Genomic DNA, 8,202 nt, shown 5'->3' on the forward strand with positions numbered 1-8,202 from the left:
TTACGAGTGTCCCGACTAACGAGTTTTTTGAGATACGAGCTGTCTCTTGGCCGATTTTTTGCTTTGAGTTGATAGGGTAATTTGAGTTAACGAGCTCCTTAATGAGCTCCTTAACGAGCTCGGTCTCGGAACGAATTAAACTCATAAGTCAAGGCCCCACTGTATTTGAAACGATTCAAAGGCAGAAAAGGATAAAGCTACTAAAATTATGAATGCATAGCTCCAGCAGCTAAGCCAGTGATGGCGAACCTATGACACGCGTGTCAGAGGTGACACGCGAACTCATTTTTTTGGTTGATTTTTTTTTGTTAAATGGCATTTAAATATATAAAATAAATATCAAAAATATAAATCTTTGTTTTACTATGGTTGCAAATATCAAAAAATTTCTATATGTGACACGGCACCAGAGTTAAGTTAGGGTTTTTCAAAATGCTGACACGCCGAGCTCAAAAGGTTCGCCATCACTGCAGTAAGCCATCAGGTCAGACCTCCCCGAAGGACTTCCCAATGAGGTCAAAAGAGAGTCTCTTTTTACTGTAAAAAGCCACATCGTCTTAAGGAAAATTGTCAAAAACTGAAATGGAATTTAGAAAACAAAAGGGGGGGAGGGGGAGAGAGAGAGAGAGATAGGAGCAAGCATGGAGCTTCTTTAAGGGTTATGAGAGAGTGTTTCCCTTCTTCTTACCAATGCTTTATGAGAAATTGAAATTATCCCCAGGCCAGTATTGCTCAGTGGTTGAGCATCAACCCATGAACCAGGAGGTCATGGTTCGATTCTCAGTCAGGGCACATACCTAGGTTGCAGGTTTAATCCCCAGTTTAGGTGGGAAGCAACTGATCAGTTTCTCTCTCACACTCATCTCTCTCTCTCTCTCTCTCTCTCTCTCTCTCTCTCTCTCTCCCTCCTCCCCTTTCCTCTATCTCTAAAAGGCAATAAAAACATATTTTCAGGTGAGGATTTAAAAAATAAAAAGAGGTATTCCCAGACATCCTGTGGTTCTAAATCCATGTATCCTATTATCAGCCATTCCTGTGGATTGCCAATATTTTTCATAAGATCTCTGTAGTGCCTTCTTCAGCATTCCTGTAGAAAAGACAGTCAATAGCTCTTTACTATCACCTGGAGGAGATCTCTAATTTACTTGGACTGTAATGCGAAGAGATACGGAAACCCACCCATTTGTCTCAGATACTAAAGGCTGATTTAAATGATGTTGATTTTCCCGGAGACTGAACCCTAACCAATAGGTGGATGATTTAGTTTTATTCTCTAGGACATAACTAGACTCCCTAAAGGACACCATTTACTTATGACAGCAGCTGGCTATAAAATAACACCGTGTCTCAAAAGACAAGCTCCAGTTCTGTGTGCCTCAAGTGACGTACCTTGGCGGTCCTATATCTAAAGATGGGATACTAGATGGGTGGCTACCGGGTTTGGGGGCATGTCTTGGGTAGCTGGTGGCAGGGGCTAGGGGTTCGCTCAGCTCGCAGGTTTTAGCACCGAGGCCCAGCGTCAGCTGCAACCTCCAGGCTCCAGCAAACGACTGGGGGCCCTGGGAAATCAGTCCTTCCCAGGGCTGCTGCTGCCAGAGAACCTCAGGAGGGAGGAGCTGGTCGGTGTGCTGAGGCCATCTGTGATGGACCAGAAAGGACCACCAGAGACGAACACCAGGGGTCTTCCGGTGACAGGAAGACCAGGAGAGCTGACATTGCTCTCAGTACTGCCAGAGCTGAGCCAGTTCCTGGGGCTCAGGGAGCAGGAGCCCCAGGTTGTCCGAGCATCTGGGAAGGAGACCTGGGCTTGTACTCCTCTCCGGTTGTCCCCAGACAGCAAGCTGCCTCCAGAAGTCTTTTCCCACTCACGAAGAGCCACCTACTGGGCTGTCACTGATGGGATCCCAGCTACTTCTGAGGGGAAGACCCAAGCAGCTCTGAAACTGGAACACGTTGATGGTGTTGGTTTTGTAGTTTCAGTGAAGTCCCGTCCCGAAAGGACATTCTGGAAGGTGTCAAGAGGACCCTAAGCCACTTCCGTGTGGTGGCCACAGGCCCTGGCTGTGCTCTGGTCCAGCTGCAACCACTAACCGTGTTCCCTGATCAGCTACAGGTTCACATGGTACTACAGCTCTGCCCTGTGCTCGGGGACCACAGGTGTTCAGCCCGCATGGGCACTGTCATGGGCCAACACTTTCTACTGCCTGCAGAGAGCACCAAACCCCAAAGACAGGTCCTGGATGAAGCCCTCCGCAGACGCCTCCACCTGACGCCTGCCCAGATGCCCTTGCACCTCCACCTGCACTGTCTCCACCTCCCGGGCACCAGGCCCAGGGATGCCCCCATAGAGCTTTTGGCACCTTTGTCCTCTTATTTCTCCAGGACCTTACAGTGCCTGGGGCTCCACCAACAATAGTCCTCCTTCTGTTCCTGCTGTTCCTCCTGGAAAGTGGTGGGTGTGGGGGGACTTCAGGCTGGAGGAAAATGAGCTCAGTGGGCAACAGGCAGGAAGGTCTTGGTCTAGGGCTCTGTGGTTGGACTAACCTAAGATCACATCCTGGCTAGGCACTTGCTGTGTGGTGTTGGACAAATAACTTCACCTCTCTGGACTTGAGATAATAAATATACCTAACTCATAGTATGGTTTTGAGGATTTTCTGGGAAAGTAAAAAAAAAAAAAAGATGGGCTACTAATTAACCCTGAACAACTCAGATGCATCCTTGCCTTTCCTCTTCCAAGAACTAGGGAAATAGCTCCGGGGCTTGTAAAGATATTTGGACACTGTCACAACTGGGTTTCAACCTGTTCATTAATGGCTCCACCTCTATATGCCATATTGAAATCAGATGGACTTGATCTCATTCAAGTAGAAGGGAAACGAAGTGTAGGAGCTCTGAAGGAAGAACCATCTGAAGCTCCAATTTTGGGACATGTAATCATAAATGTACTTTCTTCCCGCTTACACAGGAAAATAAAGAAAATGCTTTAGGAATTCTAACTCAGAAACACGGAGCGCATCATAGCTCTATAGAGTATTATAGTCAGCAATTAGACTCAGTACCAAACGGGCTCCCTCGCTGCATGAGGGCCACCCCTGCTGCAACCATGTTATGCAAACATTTAACCTTTTAGGTTCCTCCTTATTCTGTCAAATCTTTGCTAAACTCTCAGCTTTACTCGACTGGCTTCTTATGAAATACTCCTGCTTTCTACACCTACTATTATTTTTGCTCAATGTAACAGTCGTAACCCGGCAACTTCACTACCTTCTTTACAGGATAGAAACACCGACCACCTCCTTGCTCCTGGGAAGATTTACAGGAAATTCCTATTGATAATGCAGGCTTATTTTTGTTTACAGATGGATCTTATCTCAAAGACGAACAGGAACATAACTCAGCTGAACATGCAATAACTTTCAGGTGGATATAATGGAAAGTTCTCATGTAGCCAAATTAAGATCTGACCAACAAGCCAAGTAAATTGCTCTAACTCACCCAGCTGGCGTGGCTCAGTGATTGAACATCAACCTATGAACCAGGAGGTCACGGTTCATTTCCCAGTCAGGGCATATGCCTGAGTTGTGGGCTCAATCATCCCCAGTGGACATGCAGGAGGCAGCTGATCAATGACTCTCTCTCATCATTGATGTTTCTATCTCTCCCTTCCTCTCTGAAATCAATAAAAAATACAAATAAATTAAATTGCTCTAACTCAAGCTTGTCAGTTAGCCAAAGACCAAGTAGTCAGTATTTACACTGACAGTCACTGGGCCTTTGGTGTAGCTCATGACTTTAGAATGTTATGGAAGCAACAAGGCTTCTTAACTTCCATAGGGGTAGTCTATAAAGAATGGAAAACAGGTTGCAGAATTATTAGATCACATATAGCAATCAAGACAACTGGAAATAATCAAGATTCCTGGACATTCTAAAGCTACCAGCAAACAAAAAGAAATCATTTAGCTGATGCAGCAGCTAAACAAACAGCAGTAAGCAATCAAATTATCTTGAACCAAGAATGTTCTTTGCTCCCTGCTAATAAAAGATTCTGTTTAAAAAAATCAATAAATTAGTAGATGATTCATTTCACAGAGTGCTTCCAGGAAACGAAGACTTCAAAGACCATGGCTTACAATCAGCAGATTTTGTCTATTGGGAGAGACATCAAATAAAAGACTCTCTCCAATCTCATTAGAAAAGACCAGATCAGGTGTTACTAATGAATCCATGTGCAACTAACTAAACCTTTTTTTTTTTTTTTTAGTTTTGTTGTGTGCAACTCAACTTAAAGGAGTTAACTCATGGGTTCACATTTCTCATCTAAAAACGATTCTGCCCCTGTCAGATGTCCACTTGCCTGCACCTAAAACAGACATCTGACTCCTCTAGGATGAGAAGCTGTTGACAACAGAGGCAGACAGCGATCCCAAGACATTGACAAGGCCTGTGAATCTCCAGATTGATATTGAACTCAAAATCCATTTTCTTTGGTTGTCTTTACCTGTCTACTAATAATATTATAATAGTTATACAGTGGAACCTTGTTTCTCAAACTTAATTCATTCTGGAAGGCTGTTCAAAAACCGAATTCTTTTTCCCCATTAGGAATAATGTAAATTGAATTGATCTGTTCCAGAACCCCAAATGATTCCCTGTTTTAACCTTTCTTATATTCAATACCTATCTATTATACTGTTTAATCTATAAATAAGCACTTTAAAAACAAAAAGGGCATGAACTGTAAATGAAAATTTAACAAAAAGGAAAGGAAATGTACAGTAAAAAATGAAAATGTAACAAAAATTATAAGCAGCAACAAAAGAAAAAAACACACACAGAAATATTCACAGCATACTGTCCTGAGATCTTAACAGTGGTAAACTGACTCATATTCACGCATTTTCTCCTGTTTGTCACCTGAGAGATGCATGACTGATCATACAGGTATCAGCATGAAAGGGCTGTGAGGTTGAGAAGCGAATTGTTCAAGAAACAAGGTTCCACTGTACTTAATTCTTTTTTTCCCTATATAGTCCAACTGTTTATGATTACTGAAGAAGTACTAGTATAAGATAACTGTTAATACTCTTTATGGCTTATGTAAATTTACACTAGATGCAAAATACAGAAAAATGAGACAGACCGCAAACTTAGGACCATGATAGGTCACAATATGGAAATGATCCAGAGTGTCCTTCACAATGAAGGCCATACAACCTGACTGCCTTCCATTTACCTGCCCATTCCTTTTGGGAAAATTTGGCCTCAATTTACATCCCATAGTTACAGTATTGCCCCATCCTCAATGGCTCACCATTTCTACAAGAGGGTGATACTGAGGCTTCCTAGGAATGAGTCTTCTGAGCCCTGTAAGACCCACTATCCAACCAAAGTGTTAATCATCAATGCATTCTTCAGATTGATTTATGGACACAAGGGGTAAGTGCAGGCTCATGTTAGAAGTCCCTGGATGGCCCTAACCGGTTTGGCTCAGCGGATAGAGCATCGGCCTGCGGACTGAAAGGTCCCAGGTTCTATTCCAGTCAAGGGCATGTACCTTGGTTGTGGGCACATCCCCAGTGGGAGGTGTGCAGGAGGCAGCTGATCGATGTGTCTCTCTCATCGATGTTTCTAAATCTCTATCCCTCTCCCTTCCTCTCTGTAAAAAATCAATAAAATATATTTAAAAAAAAAAAAAGAAGTCCCTGGATGTTTCTACTGCAGCAGCTTGAGCCCAGCCAGTGAGGTATCCTGCTCACAGTTTCATGATTGGGTGTGACCGTGAAAACTCTCCAGACAACCAAGAACAAGTCATCTTGATGGCAACGTATTGAAAAGGGCTCTCGTGAGTTTTCCTCCTTCTCTTTCTAACTTCCCTCCTAATTCAAGACCAAGCTGCTGACATGTCTTGAGTGACAAGAGCTGTCAGTCTGAGGCCCCCAATAAAAACCTTAAAAAACACACTTCCCATGTGTCTACCCCTTCAAGGTAAAGACAATCAAACAGATGTTAGGAATGTTTCCAGGGACACCTGACTTTGTGGCCAACAATGTGTTTGACAATAAACCCCCCTCATACCTACACATTGAAATAACTTGGGAGCAGAAACTGTTATAAAATTTAGATAGCCCTGGTCAGGTAGTTCAGTTAGAGCATTGTCCCAATATACCAAGGTTGCAGGCTTGATCTGTCAGGGCACATACAAGAATCATTCAATGAATGCATAAATAAGTGGGACAACAAACTGACATTTCTCTCTCTCTCTCTCTCTCCTTTCCTTTCTCTAAAAAAAATAAATACCATTAAATTCACACTTTTAAAGTGCACAGTTCAATGTTCTTTAGAATGTTTGAAGTTGTGTGGCCATCAACACTAATTCTAGAATAATCTATTTCTGAAACCTTAGAGTTTTAAAATGTAGGCCTACCTTGTTGGTTTTTTAAAAATATATTTTTATTGATTTCTGAGAGGAAGGAAGAGAGAGAGATAGAAACATCAATGATAGAAACATCAATGAAGAGATAGAAGAATCATTGATTGGCTGTCTCCTGCACTGGGGATCAAGCCCCCAATCCGGGCATTTGCCCTTGACCGGAATCAAACCCGGGACTCTTCAGTCTGCAGGCTGAGGCTCTATCCACTGAGCCAAACCGTTTAGGGTGGGTTACCTTGGGTTTTGAGTCCATTTATGAAACAAACATGTGGCACCTTCCCACTGGTGGGTAAGATCAAGGGAAGACAAATAGTAGCTGGATTCTAACACAACCCTTTGCACAACCCGTGGATGGAATTCCCAGTGAGTGAGGCACTTCAGTGAGCCCAGTGGTGCCCCTCTTTCATTGCACTCCCATTCTTGTGACAGCCACTGAAATCCAGGATTGGACTAAACTGCCCTGAGACCCAGGCCTTCAAGGTGATGTTAGTGTTAATCAAGATGTTAGTAAATGAGGACGCATGCGCTACCATCTTAGTATTTCCAGTGAGAGCCACGTGGTTTTCTGCACCTTTGTCAATGGACAAATAAATCAGTAATTCTGTTCAAATGCATTGAAAAATATGGTTGATTTCACCTTTCTGGGATTCTTTTAAATGTTCCCTTTGGGTGGGTTAGGTACTCAATAAGTGTAGCTATAATGTAGTGAGTACCCAGAATGTTGGCCCTGGGATGGAGGGCAGACAGGTTTGTGTCCACATCTCCCCTGGGGTTTCCCATCTCCTGCTTCTGCCCTCCTCCCTCCAACAAAAAAACAAACAGAATATAGTCTTCTCCCCACAGTAGCCAGGATTCCATATATGTATATATAATCTTTATTGTTAAGAGTATTACAGATTAAAGATGTCCCCTTTACCCCATTGCCCCCCCTCACCCAGTTCCCACCCCAACCCATACCTTCACCACCCTATTGTCTGTTTCCATGCGTTATGTATATATGCCTATAAGTTCTTTGGTTAATCTCTTCCCACCGCTTCTCATACCTTCCCTCTGAGATTCGTCAGTGTGTCTCATATTTCCATGCCTCTGGTTCTATTCATCAGTTTATTTTGTTAGATTCCTTGTTCATTTATTTTGATTTTTAGATTCAACTGTTGATAGATTTGAATTTTTATTGCTATTTAGTTTATATTTTTCATTTTCTTCTCCTTCTTCTCCTTCTCCTGCTTCTTCTTCTTCTTCTTCTTCTTCTTCTTCTTCTTCTTCTTCTTCTTCTTCTTCTTGAAAACCCTTTAATATTCATGTAATACTGGTTTGGCGGTAATGAACTCCTTTAGCTTGTCCTTGTCCGGGAAGCTCTTTATCTGACCTTCCATTCTAAATTATAGCTTTGCTGGGTAGAGTAATCTTGGTTGTAGGTCCTTGCTTCTCATAACTTTGAATATTTCTTGCCATGCCCTTCTGGCCTGCAAAGTTTCTATTGAGCAATCAGCTGACAGTCATATGGGCACTCCCTTGTAGGTAATTAACTGCTTTTATCTTGCTGCTTTTAAGATTCTCTCTTTGTCTTTAACCTTTGGCATTTTAATTATGATGTGTCTTGGTGTGGGCATCTTTGGGTTCCTCTTGTTTGAGACTCTCTGTGCTACCTAGACTAGTAAGTCTATTTCTTTCACCAGGTAGGGGAAGTTTCCTGTCTTTATTTCTTCAAATAGGTTTTCAATATCTTGCTCTCTCTCTTCTCCTTCTGGCACACCCCCCCCCCC

At 42.8% G+C, this 8,202-nt stretch overlaps 1 pseudogene; it reads left to right on the top strand.

Annotated features, from left to right (window-relative positions):
* Window positions 1-1,423: 1,423 nt before the first annotated feature.
* On the top strand, window positions 1,424-2,471 carry LOC102250703 (annotated as a pseudogene).
* The last annotated feature ends 5,731 nt before the right edge of the window (window positions 2,472-8,202 follow it).

Source organism: Myotis brandtii, unplaced genomic scaffold, assembly GCF_000412655.1.
Source record: "Myotis brandtii unplaced genomic scaffold, ASM41265v1 scaffold744, whole genome shotgun sequence".
Lineage (NCBI taxonomy): Eukaryota > Metazoa > Chordata > Mammalia > Chiroptera > Vespertilionidae > Myotis > Myotis brandtii.